The sequence below is a fragment of the Accipiter gentilis genome, chromosome Z (genome assembly GCF_929443795.1).
Source record: "Accipiter gentilis chromosome Z, bAccGen1.1, whole genome shotgun sequence".
NCBI classification, from domain to species: Eukaryota; Metazoa; Chordata; class Aves; order Accipitriformes; family Accipitridae; genus Astur; species Astur gentilis.
In genome coordinates, this window is record NC_064919.1 from 55,580,323 (window position 1) to 55,604,837 (window position 24,515).

Sequence of the window (24,515 nt, forward strand, 5' to 3'; positions counted from 1 at the left end):
ACACTTTACCTCCAGTTTACACAGGAGGAACGGTGGCATGGAGGGCATATGCTCCAGGCTTCTGAAGATGGTTAGAAGCCAAAAGTGAGGTTTCCCAAAGTGCTGTTTTCCAAACTCCTATTGTTTTCATCTATGTCCTACGCACTCCTCCTTCTTCGCAGAGGATTAGATAGGCCGGGGTAAGAAAAGCAGGGACCTTTTTTTAGCCCCACAGCACGTCACTGACTGCGCCAAGCAACATGTGGTGTCACTCAGCATGAAATCTGACTATTCTTCAGGAAGAAAATTAGGGACTTGCCATATACAAGCATGACTGAATGAGCACATACCGCTTTGTAACACACCCGGTAGCACTGGCAGATCCGGTAACCCCCGGTGATTTAACAGGCTGGGTACAAACCCGGACAAGAAGTTACGCATTTGAACTCGGGTGAATCTCACTCGTCCAGGAACGCTCGGGGGTGCGGGGGGGTGGGGGGAAGACAACGGGCCGCGTTACTCGCCACAGGCTGGCGCCCGCAGCCCTGCGGCCTGGCTTCCGCCCCACTCGTGTACCCCCCCACCCCCCGTCCGCCTTCCCCCCCCCCCCCCCCCCCCCGGCTTGGTGTGGCCGTGGGCGCCTTCCACGCGCAGCCGGGCGGGAGGCGGCCCCCTGGGCCGGCACGGAGTGACGTCACCGTCCTCCCCTCCCCCACCGCCCGGCTGCGCGCGGGTGTGCGTGGGAGGCTGTCCCCGCGCAGCGGATGGCTCCCAGCCTCGGCCAGCCGGCGGTGCGGGCCGGGGCAGGCGACTCCGGCTCACCTCCCCATTGCTCCTCCGCTCACTCCTCTCCCGCCCGCCCACCCCCACACACGCACGCGCGCGCACGCACGCACACATGCGCGCGCGCGCGCGCGGGCGCGCGCACAGGTACAGAGCTCGGCAACAAGCTTTCCCTAACACTTGGGGCCGTGCAGGTCCTGTGATCCACATACTGTAAAAGGATTAAAACCAAACCAAACCACACCAAAACAACCCCAAACCCCCAAACAAACCAACAACCAACAACCCCAAATCGCATAACAACAAACCCACGGACGAGCGCCGTCCCCACCAGCGTACCCACGGCGTCCCCGTTCTCCCCCGGAGGGGCGAGGCGGGGTGGAGGAGAGAGGGTTGCTCGTGCTCCTGCTCTCGGGGACGGTTTGTGGGGATTTCTCCTGTGTCTCTGTCATCCCCACTCCGCCCGCCCCGTCGCCTCTTCCCTCGCTTTTGTTTGCACTGCACTTTTTCTGGAGGGGGGCGGGGGGGGCGGGAGAGTAGGGGGGAGCCCGTGTGCGTGACCTCGCTGCTATTTGTAGCGAAAGAATCGGCTAAAAGAGACCAAGGAAGAAAAGGAAGGGGAACAAAAAAAAAAAAAAAACAAAAAAAAAAAAAAAGAGCGAAGGGGGGAGGAAGAAGGAAAGAGAGGGAGGAGGAGGAGGAGGAGGAGGAGGAGGAGGAGGAGGAGGAGGGGAAACGGAGCAGCAGCTCGGGAACAGAGAGCGCGCCCGGGAGCGGGAGCGGGAGCAGCAGCAGCAGCCGCCGCCGCCGCAGCAAGGAGAAGAAGAAGAAGAAAAGAAGAGCAGAAGAGAGCAGAGCGGAGGAGAGGTGGCGCTGGCAGGAGGAGGCAGGCGGGGACGTGGCTCTTCTGGATGCTGGATTTTCGGACTCTCGTTGACTCTCTCCCGCTCCCCGGCGCCGGACTGTGAGAGACACGCACCAGCGCCAGGCAGCAGCGGCGGGGGGCTCCGCTCGTAGCTGCTGCTGCTGCTGCTGCTGCTGTTGCTGCTGCTGCGGGGCTTGGATTAAATTGGCCGCCCCGGAGACGAGCGGGAGCAGCGGGAGGAGGTGGCGGCGGCGGCGGGCCGGCGGCGGCGGCTGCTGCTGGGACCGGGGGAGCCAGCATGACCAGGTAACTGCCCCGCTCCTGACCCATTCCGCCCCCCACCCTCCCCCGCCGCCGCTCCGTCTTTGCCGCCTCTTTCGGCGCGTTTGTGCGTGTGAGCGCCCGTAAAAATGTGTGTGTGTGCGTGCGTGCGTGCGTGCAGCCCGGTATCCATGTGCCTCGCACACGACTCTCCCCCTGGCTGCCCCGGGGCTTCCCCCCGGCCGCTGCCCGGCCGCTGCCCTCCCCGCTCTGCCAGGTCTCAGCCTGGCGGCGAGGCCTGCGCGGGGAGCGAGGGGAGCTGCGGTGCGCGGACGGGGGATGGGGCAGGCTGAGGGCGAGTGATGGATCGGAGTCGACGTTTCCACTGAATGCCGCTGTACGCGGGCGGGGGGGGGGGAGGGGGGCTACGCTAATTGCACGTTGGCTGTTTGCTTTGGCGAGCGAATTCTTAATTATTTTGTTTATTCTAACTGTTATGGACAAGGGGGGAGGTAGCAGGGCTGAGAGGCGAGGCGCCTGCGGCTGGAGAGGGCTGTGGGGGCGAGCGGCCGGTAGGGACCCCCGCCGCCGGTCCGAGGAGGGCTCCCTCCTCCTCATTCTTCTCCTCCTCCTCCTCCTCCTCCTCCTCCTCCTCCTTCTTCTGTTCCTCCTCCTCCTCCTCTCTCTCGGCTGAGCGGGGAGGCACGGAGATGCGAAGCTTTTCACAGGTTAGGCGTTTAATTTCTTTGTTTGTTCTCCCGAAACCACTTGAAAGGAAGCACATCGGGCTGGAAACTCCGTTTTTCGAGTGCTTACAAAGGGGGTCTGGAATTTGTTCAGCAAACTTAGCAGCTCCCTCTGCGCCGTCTGCCCGTGCGAGCAGGCACTCCTCACTGCTGCAACCGGGCTCTCCCAGGCTGGCAAATAAAACAGTTGTTTTCTTCCACCGAAATCCGTATTTTGCCTGTTTTCTATCCCCTCACTCCCCGACAGAACGGTATTATTTCCTTTTTAAGCGATTACCAGTCACCCTTGCATGTATGGCTTTTGAATGTCTGCTGCTCCTTGTTACTTCTCCAGACTGCTGTCATGCGTATTTATTTGTTATTTTTTTTTTGCCTGGCCTTTATGCAGTTACTGCCTCGTGGAGGGATGGCAGCTTCTTTACCACGCTTACCATGTCCATATTCTCGGTTTTGACTTACACAGAAGGGTCATTTTATTTATGCAGAATAGTTAGGTTTTTATGTGTTCCTTCACTTGCCACCTGAGACGGCGTTGCGTTGGAGATGAGTCTGTAGATGCTGATCTGCTTTGGAGTTTCCTGTTTGCAGACATGAGTATTTTTGGTGAAGCCCCTATTCTCTTAAATTTAGGATTAATGTGGGAAGTTATGATTGTCTTCTCAGCCTTAAAGAGATTGCTCCCAACATATCTTTTGTTCGGGCACAGGCAACTTCTGTAGTATCGGGACATTTATCAGGAATTTTGATGCAGAGATGGAAAAATGTGTATGCACCATGTATTTCCTGCCTCTGGTATCTGCTAGTGGTTTACAATGTTATAATGGTCAATACTTTCTTTTCTTGCTGTAAAAGTGTATAGTAAATGACATCATTTTCTCCTGGGCTAGGAGCGCACAAAGCTCCTACAATTCATTTTATTGAACAGAGCAACTCTGAAGAAAAAAGACTCTCCCCTCTCCTAAACACAATCATATGTACTTGTACCTTACTTTAGATGGCAAATTTTTTATAGGTTCTTTAAATTCTGTCTCATGAGATCTGCTATTACTGCTTTTTTTATGTGTGAAATTGACAAACTGGCCAGTTTAATAAATTCAGCTGTCAAATTTTGCCCAGTCAAAATTGCTAAAAGCTGGAAATAAACTGGCATGGGATTTTCAAGGCACTGAGTGTTACAGAGAAAAGAAGAAGGATTTAATGAGACACTTTTTACAGGAGTAGCTTTCCAATTTTAGTTTTGTCACTTGTGGTAATATGGTGGAGTATATTTAGATTTCTCTCAATGCAGAAATGATGTATAGCTTTTCTGTATCCACTTAAAGCACTGAAAGCTTTGCCTAAGTAGAAGACTTCTACTCTAAGAAAGCACTAAGAAATTTGTCATGGTTTATGTGTGCTATGGCAAGCTGTCAGGAATGGTGTGTGGAAAGGAAAACGTTATCACAGGATTTCTGCATTTCAGGAATGGATCTTAGGACCTGCTTTTAGACTCATCAGTCATACTACTTTTAAAATGAGCACTGAAGAATAATATGAATTAAGCATTCTGCTGTGACGGTTATGTAACTCGAACACCAGCACTGTCAGCGGACTCAACGAGTGATAGTAAATCAGTGCTTAATCTTAGGAGAGGGTTTGCAAGAACAGACTTGGGTGTGTGTGAAAGAATGAAATAACTGGTGATTTAAGTTTAGTCAGCGATTCACTGTTCATTTTTAAGATTGCCCTTCATTCTTACATTTGAATGATGTAGGGACCAAAACTACACAAGCTGAGGAGTAGGAATCCCCCTTCGTTTGCTGCTGTGTGTGCAGAGCCACTAGGGGCCTGTATAAACTGCTGTCATACAGCAAATACCAGTACATGGCATATGCTCACTCTTTCACCAGACATTTTTTACACAGGTGCCTAATGTCAAAATCAAAGTTGCCAGTTACTTATCCCTTACTAGTAAATGAGACTTCTTTTACTTAGGAGACACATACAAATTGCATATTATTTGCTGTTTTTTTTTTTTTACCCTACTTCATCCATTTCCCCCAGTCCTGTGTGGTGTCCAACATAGTTCTTTCCTCGCGGCTCTCCTGACTGCTATGGCAGTTGGGGATGAACGTCAACTCCGGAAGTGCAAATTTTAGGCAAAGTCAGATTTGAGTGTCTCCCCACATTTCTTATTTTCTGTAAGCTGAGAAAATCAGATTTGTTGCCTGTGTGTTTCTTCTATTAGATTAGTAATGGTTCTCTTCCATGCAAGTGTAGGGTTAAAAGATAAACTAAACAGGATTACTTCAAGGCAGGAACAGACACAGATTGATGGTGTATTTAAACTAGCTTTGTAAGTGTTATGTAAGTTTGAGAGTGTGGCAGCTCCAAGGCTTTGGCTGGAGTGTAGTCAGCATTTATGGGACCTGGGCTGAAGATGCACTATACATTTTTGAGTGTCAGTTTCAGAAATTTAATATCCACCAGCCGTAGCATTCTTGATAGACAGTAAGCAATAAGGTCAAGTATACTTACACTGTTCCATTGTTGATTTTCAGTTTTTCAAACTGACAAGGCAGACAATTTGTAAAAAGAGCACAGCTGAAATATTTGCATATTGGATTTCCTTCAAAATGAACTTCCGTTACTAAGCTCTTTGAAAATTCTCATTTAAACGGATTTTCAAGCTGAATCACAGTAAGGTCCTACAATCAAAACACAGTTTCCATGTGGTATGTTAATTTTTTAATAAGCTATCTTTAAAACAGCGGAGTTTTGTATATCATGTGGTGTTGGGCCAGTTACAGCAAGAGGCTTTTTGTCATATTACGGACAACAGTTGTGCAAATATTGACCGAGTTTAATTTTCTAAAACGTGCGTGTGTTCATTTAGGAAAAGTCATGATGAAATTTAATGAAATGCACTTTAAAGGTCTTTGCAAATTATAGATGTCTGTTCAAAACTGTAAGTCTTACTGAATGTCAGTAAACCAAGGCGGTGTCCCCGACATGCAGAGAGGATAGGCACTTCATTTGCACTTCGGGTATCAAGAGGAGTAATATAGTACAGGTCTATAAATCATTGTTTTATTTTTGCATAAGATCACGGCAATTTTTAACATTTTGTTCTTTAACAAGTTGAGGAAAAGGTGTAGATATTTGCTGATTTAAGTTCAAAGAGTGACATAATGCTGTCTATTGTAATAGCAGCTTGCTTACATTGTAATTCTATTTAAAAACAGTTGGCGTAGCACAGTCAACATACAATATTTTCATGAAAACTCTCAATTTCACATACTCTGTGAGTTGTTTACTTTATTTGCTTAATCCTTGTTTTCTTTGGAAAAGGCCTTTAATGAAGCTAATTAATGGATGTATGCTGGCAACTTGGCAGCCTAAAGCAAGAAGCCGTGTTTAAAAATACTCCTTCATATACTATCAGTGATTTACCAAGTAGGAGCAAAGAGGAAGCGTTACTTCTCTTGGTGATTTACTGTGGAGAAAGCCGCAGTACAACTGGAGAAATGGGATGATGTAGAAAAAGATTGCATGAGAGTGCTTTGCCTGTAAATTCCTTTCCAACAAGCCTCACTTCACTTGTTTAAGCTGCCGTCCGTTGATAGAACCGTATGTCTACTATTGCACAATTTTAACTTACATTTCATAAGCTCAGATGGCTTTTGGTTGGTGATTGATAATATTTATTAAAACACTGCATGTTCATGTCTTACTTACAGGAAGTGAGTAGATAAAATGCTGGGAATATAAATACAAAATAATACAAATGGTTTCCAAAAATTTAGGTTAAATTGAATAAATTGTTACGGAAATACTGAAAGCATTGCTTTTTTAAAACATGATTGTTATTCAGGTTCTTTAAATTCATTCATAAAAAGAGACAATTCACACTAAATACTGTGTTTATCAGCTTTTTTTTAACAACATCAGTAGTCTGTACTTCCCTAAGATAGTAAGACTAACAGCTTTACGTGTATTATGCTTACATGCTGTGACAGCCTTCTCCATAAGCTTAGTAGCATAGTAACAAAAAAAAAAAAAAAAGGAAAGGTGATTGATCTTGCAGCAGTGTTCCAAAACAGAAAGAGATTTTTGCAAAAATCAACTCCTGTGTTTATACTTGTGTGTCTGGTATCTGCTGGGGATTCTGTGTGTTCTTTCTAATAACAAAGAATGTGCAAAAAACTTTTTCCTTCTCAGCCAGCTGAAAATGATGGCATTTTAGGCACTTTGATTTATTACACCGGAGGACATGTCCTAATACACTGTCATGTCCTGTGCTGTGCTTCTTCATAGTTAAGCATAGTGGAGTTATTTGAGTTTTTCAGTAATCTTCCAATTATTGGAGTTGCTCCACTGGTACACAAATTAATTTGTTGTTTGCAGACAATCAAAATGGATGTCCTGGTTACTGCCAGCCGAACTGCTCACATATTGTTGTAGTCAGATAATGCATACTTTTCCCCCTGGCAGTATATCAGATGTGGTATATGGAGTAACGCATGCAAGTGTATTGCTCTTTATTTTAGTTTTTAGTGTTCTGGAAATTATGTATCTGAAGTCACTGTTCAGTAAGTGGTGTGTAAAATCTGGCTTTTTAGACATCAGAATCGGCTGATTTTCATGAAGAATATAGTCAGTGCCAACCTGACTGAAACAAATGTAGCTTTGGTTCTAAATTTGTAAATAGGTATACATTTCTCTTGCAAATTTGCCCAATTGCATTTCGATTTCAGTGTCTCGCTTTGGCTTATTCACTGGTTTTACCCAAAAGTCTGGCTTTTTGTTATTTGCTTTGACTCACTGAGAGGAAATTCAAATACATTCTGGTAACAATGTCACGGGCTTTCTGACCTTTAGAAAATAATTGTTTGCTAAGTTTGAACTCAGTAATTCTGCTTGCTTTACAATGCTGATTGAATTAAAAAATTCTTAACTGCATTTTTGAACTGTCTGTAGGCTGTATTCTTTAATAAACCTTTCCCAAAGAAAGCTGACATTTGTGTACGAGGGATAAAGAGACTACCATTTCTACTATTTTCCTGTTCTTTACTCTTTTTCTCTTTTTTCTTTTTTCTCTCTTCTCTTCTTTTCTCTTCTCATTTGTGCATGCTTTTGTAAAAGTGAACAATGCTTTTTACTTTATTTTTCTGAAAAAAAAAAAAAGATAAAATTGATGTTATTAAAGTTCACAAAGATATGTAGGGGTATTCTGTACTCTATACCTTTATTTCATCTGCTCTATGCCACAGAAAGGTGTTCATGAGACAGATGTGTGTCATGATTTCTAGCACAGCGACATGATTAATTTATCTGTGTTCACCTGCATAATTAAACTTCGGTGGATCACACTTTTAATTTTCTTTTCTTTTTACTTTTCTTAAAGGAAGCGGCTTTCTCCCTCTGTGGAATTTACTGTAGACAGGGAGGTCTTTTTTTAAAAGTCAGTTTATAAATATAGGACCAGAGATTTCCTGCCTAGGTTTTCAGTGCTGTGAACTTCAGGTGCATCATTTATTTACCTCTTTCGCCACATTTTATTAAAATCCTCTTCACAGGTGTACTGTGTATTAATACTTGTAGGAATTTGACTATTTTTTATTAATAAGCAAACAGCTATATTTTGCATGTAAGAAGCAGCATATTTTTTTTTAAAAAATGGTCTCTGGTTACTAGATTAGAATTTTGTCTGCCGATGTGTAGATAAAAGTCATGAATTTGGTGTGAAGTACATGCAATGAGAGATTTCTAAAACACTAGTCGGAAAGTAGGACAGGAAGTTTTATTTATTTATGTTTGTTTGGGATGATAATGTATCTTAGAAAGCTGCTTAACTGCTGCCCAGTGCAGCTGTCCTTCCCTGAAAGATTAGGTTTCAGGAGCAATGATGGATGTTGAATGCCTGTAGCCAGTTGTGGGGTTTGCTCTGAGGTCAGTGGTACTGATGGAGGATAGGAATTTACAGCCTTATGTCTCTACACCAACATAACCAGTAGCATTTTTCAAGACAAAAACCCAACAAATTGGTACGTTCAATGCTGAGCTTGTATTGCAGCATAGTTCAGAAAGCTATTCATACTAGTGAGAAAGGGTGAGTATATTTGGGAATACTATGAGAAAGGGTGAGTATATTTGGGAATACTAAGGACAAATTTAGTCATGAGTATGCCCTTTTGTTTCACAGAAACACCCAGAAATAGCTATAAAAAGACTTTATTTAGAACTTCCTAATGTTAATAAATTTCGAATTTACACTGTTGACTTTTTGTTTGATTGTTTCATATATGCTTAAACTTTTTAAGAGCTTACTGAGCATGAACGTACTCTCCTTTTCCACCTAAAAATAGGGTGTGTTTTTTTTCACGGAAAAAACATATGTTAGTGGTTTTCAGCAAGCTTAACCAAGGCAGAGTTGATATTCATCAGTGATGAAAGGGTAGATATTCATCAGGTAGAAAGGATAAATGGTATTTGGTGTTAGATTGTTTAGTTTGGATATCACAATGTGTATTGCTGGTAAAGATGGATAGTCTGGATAGCTCTGAAGTGTGCTTTCAGAAGTGTTTGTTAAGATCAGACTTTCAGACTTTATTTATGGACTATCTACCTTCTCTGAGCTGTTGAAGTTTGCTCCTGATATACAGTGATGTGATTAACTTTTAAAAAGAGAATCTTGGTGGAGAAAGGTGCCCAAGAAAACATGCTGCTTTATTGTTAAGCTTGCAACCCTTTTTGGAGTTGTTTGTATTAATTTGTACCTTAATGGTATAGGTGGATGTTTCTATCAAGGCTTAGAAGACCTGTCCTAATAGGCTCAAAACCCTCAGTGGTTGGTGAGAAAGATTTCCTTTGACAGCAGCATTGTTTGGATCAGATCCATAGTGCCTTTGTGTCTTTGCTTAAATGATAGCAGTTTCTACCTCGGGTAATCCTAGCAGTGGTTAAATACAAATATAGAGAAGAAAGCTAAATAAAACATCTGATGAATTGATTTATAGTATCTCATAAATTTGGGAGTAAGAAGCATTTTGGTAAAGAGAAATACGTATCCAGCAAGAATCACTTCAGAACAGTTTTGCATCAAGGAAATGGCATTTTGCCAAATGCCTATGTATTCTACTTATTGGCAGCATGCCATCAACTTTATTTGGAAAACTGTCTTTGCTTAAGTAATAAATATTCACTATTTACCAATTCATTTTACTATAAATAACAGATGGATTCTGTGATTTTTTTTAAACTTGTTTCATGAAGAATAGAGTTTTGCAAATTAGCATTAAATGTACCAATGACCTGTTCTTGATTAGCAGAATTTTGCAAACAGAAAAATTGTTTTGCTTACCTTGCTTGACGATTTGGATATTTTTGGATATTATTTTTGCTTGACATGAAAAGCCTCGAATTTTTCTATTGTACATGGCATGTGAAAGAAAAAGTGTAACATTAACTTAAATATTTGTCTAAGTTGAGATTAATGATACTGTAATGCATTTTTTTTTTCTGTTAAGTAGAAGTGGATAATCAGTGTACATTTTTGTTGTCACTAAGTCAAATATGTACAATTTACACCTGTTTCCCATTTAACATTTTCAAAATCTGCCTTAAATAGTCATGTGAAATTTCAGCATATTGACTAGATGAAAATTTTACTTATATCAAGGGCAGTAGGTAACGAAGAGAGCATTGTCCTTTCTAATGCTAACAGGTGGCAGTGAACGCCTGCAGGAGCAATCATACCTCTGTAAGAATCTTAGCATTCCTTGGATTTAATTTTGCATGATTACAGAGACTGGAAAAAAACCAGAGTGTTACGACTTTAGCGGTACTATTTCAGTTAGCTTGGAAATTTCTAGATGGTTTTGGGGTGAATGGCGTAAATATTGTATATACATAAAAAGGAAATATTTATTCTCCAGCAGTTCGGCTGTATTTGATGGAACAGATACGTGTCCTTCTAGTCAATGTAATCCCTAAAAGGACGTTTACTAGGACTGTATCCCTCACTGATTTATTCATAGGATTGCTTTATTAATCTAGGGCACAAGGGTAATCTTATTCCAAAGGTATTAGAAAGCATGAAAATAACTACTGGATTTCTTAGAGATGTGGATTTCTCTGTCTTCGAGCAATTGTAATTCATAATATCAATCAGTCTTCCTACCTTTTAGTGGGGAGTACATAACCTGTGAAAAGTGCAGTGGCCTTAAAACTGTTGTTTCATCTTTGCTGATCTCTGCAGTAGTCCAGGTTAGAGAGAGAGATATTAATAAAAAAAATGAAAATAGTTTGTGAGTTATGTGTAGAAGAAAGGTGTGATGGGATTTTTCTACCATGATGAGTTACCGGAAATGCTTATGTAGTAACCAGTGATTCAGATGTACTCTCTTAATAGATAAATTCTTAAACTGTGTTACTGGTAAGCAAGCTGCATTTTCAGCTTTTTTGTGGTCATTGTTGGAAGGAGGTGAAGAGCTCGCAGTTTTGATGTGAAATTTTTGCCTTCCTGGGTTAACTTCATATTGCAGATGCCAGTCAGAAAATTAGGCAGAGGTATTTTCTGCAGTATGTACCTGTTGCTCAGAGAATGGTGTTAATATCTATTTCATATTTAATGAGAAAGAACACTTGAGAACGTTGAAGAGCTTTGGATGGGAGGAAACCTGAATTAACCCACTTGAAAGAGTAAAGAGTGAAATTTTACAATCTCAGAAGTTTCCCGCTAAAGCAAAACTGCCAGAGGATCAATGCCAATTTGACTACTGTGACGGGGGATGTCCCTTCTCTGCCTCTTTCTCCAAGTTTTTTCTCCATCCTGGTTTTGCACTGCTGGGAACATTTCGGCTGGAGATCTGTCCTCTGAAAAATGGCAGTTAGTAAATCAAGAAGAAATGTGTGTTCCTGAAGAAATACCGATGCATGCTTCATTCCAGCTCTTCCATACTGTACATCACTGTCTTGAATGAGTCTTTAGGTATCCGTTAAAGGTAACTCTCTGTAGCAGTTTTTGCTTGTCATTGTTAGATCATGTCTGATGTTGTGAACTCTCAAAAAGTCTGAGAATGACTCCTTAGTCTGTCCTTATTTCAGAATGTCACTTAAATTATGAATATTGGGTGCTCTATTTGTTATGTTCTAGAAATCCCTTCTGAAGCCTATTTTCATTAGGATCTCAAAGGCTTCATTTATGTTTTTTACATCTTCTCCCAAGTGTTACGAGCTTGTCCTTTTTGCATTGGCCTCCCAACTTTGACTATGTACAGGTATCTAGGGAGTGGTCTTTCAATATAGACTTTTCTGTCCATTGGTGTACTTAGGACACCACATGTGTACTTGTACATCTGCCACCTTCGCTGAGGGATTTGCATAACTCTGGGCTATCTATTTTTAAAAAAACTTCTGTGCTTTCTTTTATGTCTTGGATAGGATATAACATCATCTTGTTCTCTGTGAAATCTTTGCTTTCTCAACCATTTCCCATTTTTCACATCAGGAGGCTCTCCACATTAAAAGAAGGAACACAGTAGAAGAAACAGACCTGCTTGACAGCCTCTCCTGGCTTGTTGTGTCTGGAGAACTGCATGAGTGTGACAACAAAGAAACATATCTCTCTGGTGCCATTTTGATGTTTTTGTCTCTAGATGCAGAGGTAGCAGATTTAGATTAAACTGTGGATGCTGGCTCTCTTCTCTCCCTGTACAGCCTTCCATTTAAGTCTTTGTGTTATTCAGTTGAATTCAGTTTCTTAACTTGTGTCTTTGTCAAAATGAGTCAGTTTTTATTGAGACACAATCCTGATCATTTGTTGTCACAGGTGACCTACCTGGTAAAAGAGTTGCAAGTTCATATTCCAGTGAGAAACTTCAGGAGTATAGGTTCCCAGCCTTTCAAGCTCTCTTCAGTGCCAGGTTCTCCAGGTAGAAGCAGAACTAGATATTTTTCAGAAGAACACAAAACTGCTGTATTAATGTTTTGAAGCATTAGACTTCGTTAATAGACACCATTTGTCAGACATTGTCATACTCACTGTACTTTTCTTAGTACGCTGTATTACTTCGCTGTATTTAATGCGTTTGAAAATTTAAGGCAGGTTCTCACTGTGCTTTTTTTACTAATGTAGTTATTATTCCACCTACTGAGTTTCTGAGGTGTTATTAGTGGTTAACAATGGCTGCTTTTCTTGACTTATGCATATACATACACAGCAATAAGCAGAATTTCCCCCAGCCTTTGTATTTGTAAAACTCTGTTAGTGTGGAGTAGATGACTGCTCCAGTCAGATATAGTTGTTTTACTAGATTTCTGGTGTTGCCTGGAGTTGCATGCATTTAGTAATTTAGTAGCTCCTGAGGGGACCTTGGGGTGTACTGTTCCACTAGGGGGAATGAAGCTGTAGAGGCTGAGAGTTTGTGTTTTGGTGAGAGAACAGGTAACCACACACTCTTGATGTAGATGATTAATTGTGATTTTGGTTGCCCTTTTTAATGGTTTGAAGCTGATACTGAAGTTGTGTAGCTTGTCTGAATCTATGCAGAGTCTGAAGCTTTTTTCAAAATTGAGTTTGGCTATTTGGACATGGCTTTCAGTACTTGCATGTCTTCAGAATCCTGTTCATACAAAGATCAGTTTTCAGAAATTCCTCTCACGGAGACCTTGTACTTCAGAATGTGTTGCAGATCTTGTTGATGTTTTGTCTGCTGTTTGCATATAGCTCAGATGTTTGGCAGATTAACATTCTGATTTATCAGTTCTTTGTTTCCTGATAAACCATTTCTTTTTTTTTTTTTGCCTTCAAACTTGCTGAAAGGAAAAACATTCAGATTTTCTGTCTGCAGTCTTCCTCTATGTTTTGCTATAATGCTGATGGATTTTCTACTTTTCTTAATGGTATGTAGACTGGGAGAAAGACAGGAGGTCCTTCTTAAATAATTCTTCTTACAGTGTTCCCTTGAAGATACCAGAGTACTCCTTAGAAAACCCAGAGTCTTCTTTGGAGGACTGTGAAAATATCTTTCACGTTCAGCAATTCCCTTTCAGATTTTGACTGTGAAAACAATAAGGCAATTTTCTGATGTTTCTTAACCCGAAGTATAGGTGAAGCTTATCTTTCAAAAGTCTTGTGGCTTCCCTTTACTTAAACTATAGATTTCATGGGTATTTTACTAATTGTAAGGCATGCCTACATTAAAAGTTACAGCTGTGTGAGAGGGCTTAGCAAGTGACTGGTAATCAAATAACTGATAACTGAACTAGCATCAGTAGAGTGAGTTGATGTTTGATTGCTTAGATGACAGGAATTATTTCATACTATCACATGGGCAGAATCTTAGATCTGAAGTGGAGCAAATAATATTAAATCAGACATAATTTTAGATAGCTCTATGGTTCTTCATTGGGTGACTATATATGGGACTGATGGTGTATATAGTATATTCTTTTGCATTGTTAGTTTTTACTTGAACTATCAAAAATAGTTTTAGAGCTGCATTTTTAGGATGTCTCAGAGGTATGAAGGAATTGTACACTTGTGCATCACAAATACACTGCCTAGACAGAGAGATTAGCGAGATCTGCAGAACGATAAAAACTAGTCCAGTCAGCTGTACTTTGCAAAAATGCCCTTACTGTTTGTGCCGTTATACACGTAAGAATCCTTATAGGCATCTTCTGTGGTTTACAGTCTAGAATTTAGTCCCTGCTTTGTGTCCTTGCTTAATAGAGTATGAATAATACAGAAAAAAAATCTGGTTGTAAAACACTCTAATTTTCACTCTTCCCTCTTATCCTTTACTAATTATGTGGAAATCTAAGGATAACTGTGAAGGAGAAAGTTCTTTATAGACATATAGCTAAAAATAGCTATAGGTACTGACAGTCATGTAACCAGATCCCCTGAAATGACTTTAAAAATATAGAACTTTCATGGCTGCTGCTAATGTTAAACACACCAAATCAGAGAGAAAACGTGTTTTCTTTAAGTTTTAGGAAGAAAATTTTCTGTTGTAGATTAATGAAGGACTATTTTTAAATGAGCTTCATTGTTGAAGGACAATCCTTGTGTATAAGCACTCCTTGGTAATACAAACTCTGTGCTGCATAAGGCTCACTTTATTAATGCATATACTCTCACAGTATCAAATGGATTTAATCGTATGTCAGGTTAGCAGGAGCTGGTTCTTTCTCCCATCATTCTATATACTAAAAGTGTATAGTAAAAATATGAAAACATATATATGAAAATGTAAGCAAGGACAGAAAGGATAAAGAAAAATATTTCATTTAAGATAGAATTCAGTAGAGAACTTAGGCTCACCCATACCCATAATGGTGTATGTAGGTAATTTTGCCACTGTGTAACATCATTGAAATCCATGAGAGTATATGTGGCTTTAAAAATAAGCATGTGTGTCATTTAAAAACAAGTATCCACACTAAAGTGACTTCTTAAATTTGAACACAACGCTATGGAAGGGAAGTAAAAAAAAAAAGCTAATTTCTGCTTTACTCTATTTTTTGCCTTCAGAATGTTCAAACGAATATTATTAACACAGCTGACGAGATGGGATAGTTTACTGCTTTCTTTCATTTATGGAAGAAATAAAAGTAATATACTACTACTTCTGTTTGATTTTCTTTGGTTTTTTTTTTCAGTTTGCATACACAGCAAGCAAAGCATTTCCGGACTACTGAATTGTGAAATAGGCACAGGCTATATTTCCATTTCTGTGCATTATGGAACACTGTCATTTGACTACAGGAAAAAACACTAATAAATAAGATGTCCATAACAAGACACAATCTGTTCTGTAAGTATGATCACTACAGTTCATGAACACACTTTTTTAATCTTACATGATATAGGAACACTATTACAGGTATCACTCTGTCAGGAGTTTCTGTCTTTAACCAAACCACAATGCAGGGCTGAAATGCTGAACCCAGGCGAGCCAAGAGATTCTTCTCATGGATTCATACTTGCTAATACTTTAATGACTATCTCTTTCAGTATTTATCCAAATATCAGCTGAGATCTGTGCAAAGGTTCAGAGATACTATGTACGCTAAACAATTTTTTGTTGCATCTGTTTTAATCAGTTTTTTCCTTTGCATTGCATTGACATACCTACTTGTTTTTAAGATGAGTATAAGAAAATACAGCACTGGATTGTTAAAGGTGGAAGTCTTAAAGACTTATGAGAGAGTTATGAAAGTTTTAAAGAGAAAGGAATCTCATTACTGGTAGTGATTTCTCTTGTGGAGGAATTGCAGAACAGAGGTTCTAACATGTTGTGTAGAGGATGAAGGATTTGGTAAAAAACAGTTCCTAATCTGGTAACTGAAGAAATTATCAGAAATAAGTTATATATTACAAGACAAATTTTTCTTTTTTTCACTGGTCTTGTGCAGGGCTGTTTTATATCGCTTTATAGTTTGTGCCTTGTGGTTACTCACAATTATGTTGAATTGGTTATGGAGAAATAATTTAGGTAAAATATTTCTGCAGCTTTTGTTTGGACTTCAAAAAGAATTTTGCAAATTTTGAAAATAGTAAAGAGGTTGATGTTTGGTGTAAATCTGTGGAACTGAATGTGTATAGTAGTTGGCATTTTATTGTAAATTACGATGTGTAGTAATTTAGTTTCTGTGGATTTGTATGTGACATTGTTGTGTATCAGTGCTATACTCTTTGTTTAAAAAAGGGCTTTACATCCAGTGTTCCTTAGCTTTAGTGTTATCTTCTTTTAAAGATTCCAGCCTTTTTCCTCAAAAAGCTTTTATGCCTCTTACAATGCTACTCTTCTGTGTTCTCTTCTTTTTGTTTGAGTGCCTTTCGTACTTTTTTATTAAGGTAGATGGGCTGAAGACCAAAGCTTTGGAAGTCATGTCTGTTCTTTGGAAAAGACCTAAGAGTATAAAGGTGTCTTTTCTCTAGGTAGTTACAACAGTCATTTTAAGCCAGTATGATTTTAACAGCTAGATGTGCTGACATGGACATGTATAGCATAGGCTTGCTTTGGTTTTAAACCAGAATTTTATTAAATTACATTAACCACTTGGGTGTTAAGTCTTCCAATTTCCTCTTTATCCCTTTACTTGAATACATTCTTCTATCCCTTATATAGTTTTGTAGAATTTAGTGCATAGGAATTCATCATTAGAGGAATAAACATTCTAATACAGAGCAATCTGATGGCTTTCTATACATGTGATAAAACCTAATATTAATAAATCACAGGGTGATATGAATCATACGAGCCAAATAAAGGTAGAGCTAGGAGAGTATTTCTTGGAATTGTAACATGAGCCCCAGATTTGTCCTGCTCTTTGAGAATAAAAGTTGTCCTGAAATTAATGTTTCTGCCTTATTTTATAGGACAGGGAACCTGCTATGTATAGAATCTATTATTGTTGGTTTGGTTTTTTTTTTTTCTTTGGTTTTTTTTACATATTAGATTTTTTAAAGCAACAGGTTTTGTAGCTAGTCTGTATCGATATTTTCTACCAGTAATATAACTGAATTCACTATTGTGGTATCCTTTTGGTATGTGCAAATGTAATAAACATGATTAGAAGGTCGTCCTTCAACCTTGGAAGAAAGTACTAAATGGGAACCCTAATCATGGATAGCATTAAATTTTGCTTAAAAAGTAAAACTGAAATGGAAACATAAGCTAAAATATTGGAGACTTTTGTGTTCTGCTGACATCAGTAGGAATTAGAATACAGTAGTATACAGAACATTACATTTAAAACAATATAGAGACTTTATGGTCTTCTAATTTGACCATAAACTTTAGCAAAACCAGCCTTCTAGTAAAATATACATATATGGGATGCAAATGTTTGTGTTAATTTCTGTTTTATACACCTTTTAGCCTTTAGATTGTGTGTGCTGCTATTCCTAAAAATATTTAACTATCACTCATGATCGACTTTCTTTTCATCTTAAACTTCATAGCCTCTTTTTCTAGTAATTTTGTTGAATGTTATTTATGTAAAAAACATAATAGCTTCAGCTGCCATTGGCCTTGTGTTTAACATCTTTTTTTGTTGTTCTGCTTTTATGACTATAAAAATATGCTGTTCCCTGCAGTCAGATTTTGGCGAGGTCTAGAAGGATTTTTCTCAAAGCAGTTCTGTGTTCAGGTAAATTAAAGTCACTCTAAGAGCTTTGGGGATTACTGGATCAATGCACATCGTTTTACATAACATTTTCATTGCTGGATACTGAAATATATTTAGGAGTTTTCTTACAAGGTACCAGCAGGACTTTGTTAAGTATGTTTGTTTTTTAATTTTTATTCCTTAACTGCTGTTTGTATTCAGTGCACATTATAGCTCTCCAAAGCATGGAAATGCTTTTCATTATTGCCTTTTAACTGTCACGCTGTTTGAATGATTTTACTGGACACTAGTAAAGTAGGAAATTGATACAAGTAAATTACAACTTGTATCTATTTCTGCTGTCAGAAAAGCACTAAAGGAAAATAGAATATGGCTTCTATAAAACACAGTTATTTAGAAAGCAATTTTTGCCAAATTAGTATATGTAAATTGTCCTTTCTGTGTAACTTTCTCTGTAGGATTGAAATGTTTACAACCACAGTTGACTTATAAAAATAATGTAGAATTGAGCCACATAGATTCATATTTTTAAATTGATAAATATTTTTCCCTAGGAACTGAAAAGCATCATGATTACTACAAAACGGATGGGTTTCTTTTCTTTTTAGTCCTGAGGTCTCATGCATGCATACATTCATACATGCACACGGACAAATGCACACACACATAAATCATGAGAATTTCATGGTGGCTTGGGAGATTGCATACATTAGATTTTGTTGCTGTTTCTGAACACCAGAAGCTTTTGATATTTTGAGGTTTTGTTGATTTTTTTAATTAATGGGATTTAGAAAATACATGTCTTGAAGTACTTTTCAAATGCGTCCTCATCTAGATTTACAAGGTTCTTCTGCAGGCTACTGATTATTCTACTTTTATCAGCATTAGGTGATGAGTGTTGCTTTTTGTTATTGTTCTTATCCCTTACCTCCTTCCTTCCCTGCTTTCCTCACAGGTTTTATGCAAGCAATGTAGCTTGGTCTTCTTTCTGGTGGTGTTAGGTCTGATAGGCACAACGTGTAGGTAACGAACGGTACGTGTGATCACAACGTGTAGGTAACAAACAGTACGTGTGATCTCGTACAAGAGGAGCGATGACAAGGGAAGTGTTTAGCTGGTGCTACTGTAACCCTTTGTGTGCATGCAGGCTCACTGATGAACTGCCCCGTTGTACTATGCATGAGATAGATTATCAGTTTCTATGAAGGCACCTAGATTTGAGTAGTTTGAATGATACGATTTCTGTATTTAGGTAGATTAACCAAATGAACTTCAGGCACTCCATCTGCACAGGATAAGAAACCTGACAGTTCTTTTCCTGCAGGAAGAGGTGGTTGAGAAGGAGTCTCAAAATTTCTTAAGGTCTCCGTATACCTGAATTAGTTTGGGGGAAGTTTCCTGAAAAAAACATACTGGTTTTTATCTTCAGTTTCTTTAGTGATCCAGTGTTACTGTAGGGGGTAGTCATTACTGACTGTGACTCTTTTAAATCTTTTTTTTGTTCTGAATTTGGACTGAACATTTTTGATGCTTAAATTACTTGTTTGAAATTACAGGAATTAAAACTAGAATTTGTAATGAAGCACTAATAGTTTAAACAGAAATGATCCCTGAATGATGTGACACACAAGATTTCTCAGTAAAGATTTTCCAATATCTGAATTACATTACTGGTGGGATAGAAATTTGGCAGCTTTGTGTTATCTTTGTTCTTTCTTCTTCTTTCACTTTCTGTCTTTTTATATATGGATTTTTAACTAATATTTAAAAGAAGAAAGCATTTGAGTGTTTCCATCATTACTATTAAAACATTATGTCTATTTTTATTTAGTTATAAAGCAGATTTGTCTCAAGTGACACTGCTTTGTATTTATAGAAAGGTAAAGTATAAATTTCTTTGCATTTTGCACTGTAGTCATGCAAAGATTTGAAATACTTCTGCAGCAAGCTGCTCCTGACCAGTTTTTTCTTTCACTAATTTTTTTTCTTTCTTCTTTTGACTTAAGTAAAATCTTACCTTGCAGAGTATGTGATGAATGGGTGAAGTCCTATGATGCCAATTCAAGCTTAGTCCTTTTATGGTCATCGTAATTCCATTTGGTTGAGGAATGAACATCCTGAAAAGATGAACACTTTTAAGATTCCTTGCAAATGGCATGTGACAAACCTAAAGCTTAGTTTCTCACTTCTGCTCCTGTTTAAGTGGTTATAAAACAGTGTGAGGATATGCTGCTTTACTGTTATGCTCAGCCTTCAGTCATTTGTGTGGGTGTTAAAAACAGGATTCATTCGGATATAATAAATCTATATGAATGCCTTGTAGATCTGACACAAACCAGTTACTGCACAGGTATAGTTGGTGTTGCATAGCATTAACAGTACTTTGCCTTGTAAGCCTGACCAGCTGTACACCTTCAGCTCTCCTGGGAGACTGCCAGTGATGTACCAAATTGAACATAGATTGACTAACAGAAATGTTTTCACTAGGAGCCATTGAAAGATGAGATAAGAAAATGCACAGTAATATTCAATTTTGAACTCACGTTTACCAAAATAAAATTCTTATATCAGTTTTGATCTTTACAGCCTTTTTTTACAATTTATAAGCTTTTTCAGTTTTTTTATGGACAATAGGGCTATTTTTGTGAGGAATATATTTGTATGTGTACTATTTTGATAACAACCTGTTCATGTGGTGTTATTTGAACACCTTAGATCATAATTCAGATGATACTCTGGACATGAAATCTTTGAGTAAGTGTTGTTTTCACCTACAAAGCAGCATTAAATAGTAGTAGGAAACTTGTCATTACGGTATAATCTATTTCCAGCATCTGACTTGCTGTCCTCCCATCGCTGATCTAGGACAGTAGGTTCTGTTTATTTCAAATCATGCATATTCATTAGTCTCTTGACTGTTTTTCTAAATTTTTTAGTGGTAGAATAAATGTAACTTCTCATAAAAGGGATGTTGTGGCAGTCCCAAACCATGTTTAATTAGAGCTCATTGTGCAATTCAAGATGGCATCTGTTTTCGTGAGGCATGATTATTGCTTTTTGTGCTCTTTTTTTTCACTTCTGTTCCTTTAACGAGCATAAAATTCATTAAAATAAGTGAATGAGATTGCTTTAAATAAGCCAAAAGATAAATACAGCAAAGATGGGTAACCTTTTAAATATTATAATAAAATATGCATTGCAATTTTGGCATGCTGTCTTTCACATGCAATCTGATAAAACACAAGGATATTTAGTGGTTGTTAAACTAAAATCTGTGTATTGATTAATGCAATGCCACTGTGTAAAATGTAAGATTTACTGGAGATTCTGTAGATGACTGGTGTGCTTGCATATTGATGGGCTGAGGTGGTTTTATTATCATCAGAGAGCGTAACATCTATGTGCTTTGGAACCTTTATTTCCCGTATCTGTTCTGTGACTGACCTCTCTGCTGTCAGTCCCAAACAGGCATCATACTGTTTTCTATAAGGTTATGATGTATATATCTGACCACCTGAAGTCTCATGGAGACTATCAATGTATCTTCCATAGTTCATTAAAAACACCACCAAATCTTTAGCTGCCTGTGCTGCTTACAGGTGACTTTGAGCTAGAGGCCTACATGCTAAAGCCCCCATAGCTCGTTAACATTCCTAAAATATCTTGTTCTCATACAAAATTGGCTATAAATTAGGGAGAAAATTACAGTTTAAATGTGATTTAAAGAAAGTTAAGTGGGTGACTGTGGAGAGCTGTAGCAGCAAAAGGTTTGTATGTCAGCCATAAATCACAGCCTTGGGAAGAAGAAACCTAAAATTGTATAAAGGGTGAGAAAAAGTAGATGAAAGGATTACCTAGGGAGGCTATTGTAGTTGGGAAGGATGAGCTGGTCCACGAATAGCCTGAAAAGAAAGATACATTTAACGCTGAGCTGAAGTATAAGGGATATTTTGAGTGTTTATAGGTTCTACTTGAGATAAAAATCTCCTGTATACTATGCTAGAAAGCAAAAAGACTACTTAGGTTGTAAACTTAAAGGCTTAGAAGTTCAGGTTTTGCACCAGGCCACATAATCTCATTTCTGTCCTTTGTACGTTCAGTTTATGGACTAATTGAAGCAAGTCCTGTGGGAAAATATGTGATCCTGCTTTCGATGTCTGTATCATGATTCTATCCTTATCCAAATTTATTTAATTTTCAGTTGCTTGATGTTGAAACAGAATATAGCTTTAATGCAGTTTTGTCTGAGATACATGATGTGATTTGGTTTCTTCAGGAAAAATGGCATCATTAGCATAGTTGCCTGACTTCAGAATTGCTGTGGGCCATCTTGCAACACCCTCAATGTAGGCTTCTGCTGTTAGAATTGTTGGACTATATGTAGTAGCTAGCAGTGGGGAGCGCTTGCCATCCAACAGTGAGATTGGGTTTGTATGTTCCATAAGTGAGATCCAAAAGTGTTTCAGAGGAGCTTATCCTGGTTTATTGTCATCCAAGGCATTAGGAATGCTCTTGCCTATGTAAAACTTCTAGGAAAAAACCAAACCATCCCCAAAACCCAGCACATAGTGTTTAGTACTATTCTTCAAGGAAGGTTTGAAGGAAATGGCTTTATTCTTGCCTTCATTTCTCTTGCCAAGGAATTCCCATGATAACTTATGTTGCTCCTGCCATTGCTCAGTAGGCCTGAAATATAGACTACTTGGGCTTTTTTTGGCCAGGTGCCCTACTGTTCCTACGGTATGTATGAGTGTTAAGGCAGTTGAAAACTTTTAACAGTTTGGAGCTCTGCTGCACTGAAGAGAAACCTCATGAAGCAAATATGAGCTGTTGTCTTCTAACAATTTCAGTGGAGCTTGCTGCTTTTGCCCAGACAAACTGCATGTGTCTCTCATGATGGAAATTTTTAGATATTTTGCAATTTGTGCCATTTGACAGTAAATGCAAGCATTGCTTTTTTTCATGGGTATTATCCTGAATTGACTTGATTAAAAAAAATAAATGTTGAAGTGTTATTGTAGTGGTTTGTATTGTGTATTGTAATTTTGTCTTACTTCTTTAACTATATTGTCCTTTCTCAACCAAACTAATTTCAGAAATTAAATTTATATAACTGAGTTTCACCACAAGTTTATGACATGGACCAGAGTCTATAAAGATCATAAACCTTTTTATAACTCTCAACTAATGAAAAAATGCCATGTTTGCCTCATGATGATCCTTGTGCTATACTATCCCTAGCTTACATGCCAGTTCTGTAATTAATTTATTGGAAATATTGTACTTGCATACTTTAAATGAATTACAGTAATTTATCTGCTGTATCCAAAGTACTGTGGCTTTTCTCTTCTGGCCTTAGAATCTAAAATAACAGTGACAGCCAGACCTTTTCAAATTTGCTCTGGCCACAGTTTTTAATTAAAAATAAAAGTTTTTTTGTGTGAATAACTGACACTGCCTTAAAATACAAATTCTCTGTGGGCTAGATTGGGCCTGTGTGGGTTAGTGGGTAGGGACTGGACAATGTGAGCCTGTTCTGCTTCAAGGAGTTAGGGACATAGCCAATAAAATTAATTTTAACAGAAGTGCTGTGAAGCACAGTCTGGTGGAATTTGAAATCGGACAGTAAATACATGACAGCATCTTGATATTGGCCTTTCCCTCCAGGGGAGGAATACCTCTGTCTGACTGTCGTTAGTGCACCACACAGATGTAAGAAATAGGCATTTCATAGAGCTACTACACTGTGGTGATGGTCATATTTTCTGCTAGACAGGCTAAAAAGCTGAGAATTCAGTCTAGCTTTATGAACTTGTCGGTGTTGTTGCTCTTGAAAACATACTGTCTTTTTTAAGAACAAAAACTTTTAACAGTCTATGACTTTTCTGAATAAAACTTTTCTTTGATAAACTGTGCAAGTATTATCCACAATGAAGCATAATTCCCAACAAACGTGGTATTTAACATTTTTTTTGACACATGAATCCTAGTGATTTTTTCTTTGCTGTTTATTGTATTGGAATGTAAAAGAGAAAGCTAAAAATCTTTGTAATTTTCTTTCCAGTAACACTCTTCCAGGAGTTTTGTTTAACTATTTTCATGTTGGTTTTGTTTTGATGTCCTTGTGCTCTTAATACTGCTGTTTTTCAGCACAACTGTAGTTCTAAATGAGACATTCTTGGTTGTGATGATCACTGTATGCAACAGAAAACTTTCTGTTTCCTTTAGGGGACCACATACATTTGCAGTGCACTGTGCCTCTATGACAGGGTGGATCCGTAATTGAACAATCCATCGTTTCATTTTGCTCTTGTGTTGTAACTGCTGTCTAAACTTACCAAGAGCGCAAAATGGATTTAATGTACTATTATTATTGCTGTTATTATTAACATCGTAAGTGCTGATTAAACATGCCTGAGGATATTGCACTAGACATTATGGGAATGTATAAATTTGCAAAAAGCTTCTATTCTGTGCAATTTTAGGCCTATTATTTTAAGTGGATCTCATTCAGATTCAGTTCACTATGCCCTAATTGGACTAGTTTAACACAGTGTTCTCAATAAAATACATTGAATGGATACTTCTAAAAATGAATGTAGTGCTAAGAAATATATCATAGGTTCCTAAATATATTACCTGTTAATTGTTTGGGCTATTGAAATTTAAATCATAATAATTTCTTCAGTGTTATTTGTGAAGATATCCTGTAGGCGAAGATGCTTAAATTCTTAAAAGCTGAGGTCATAAATATTATT

The 24,515-nt window shown here is 38.7% G+C and overlaps 1 protein-coding gene across 5 annotated transcripts in view; it reads left to right on the forward strand.

Moving 5' to 3' along the window:
* Positions 1 to 1,532: 1,532 nt before the first annotated feature.
* PTPRD (protein tyrosine phosphatase receptor type D) overlaps positions 1,533 to 24,515 on the forward strand; it is a 382,124-nt gene continuing 359,141 nt past the window's right edge. For all 5 annotated transcript variants that reach the window (XM_049794707.1, XM_049794703.1, XM_049794704.1 and 2 more), the window contains exon 1: positions 1,533 to 1,933. The gene's annotated coding sequence lies outside the window, so the exon portion shown is untranslated. The remainder of the gene's footprint in view (positions 1,934 to 24,515) is intronic.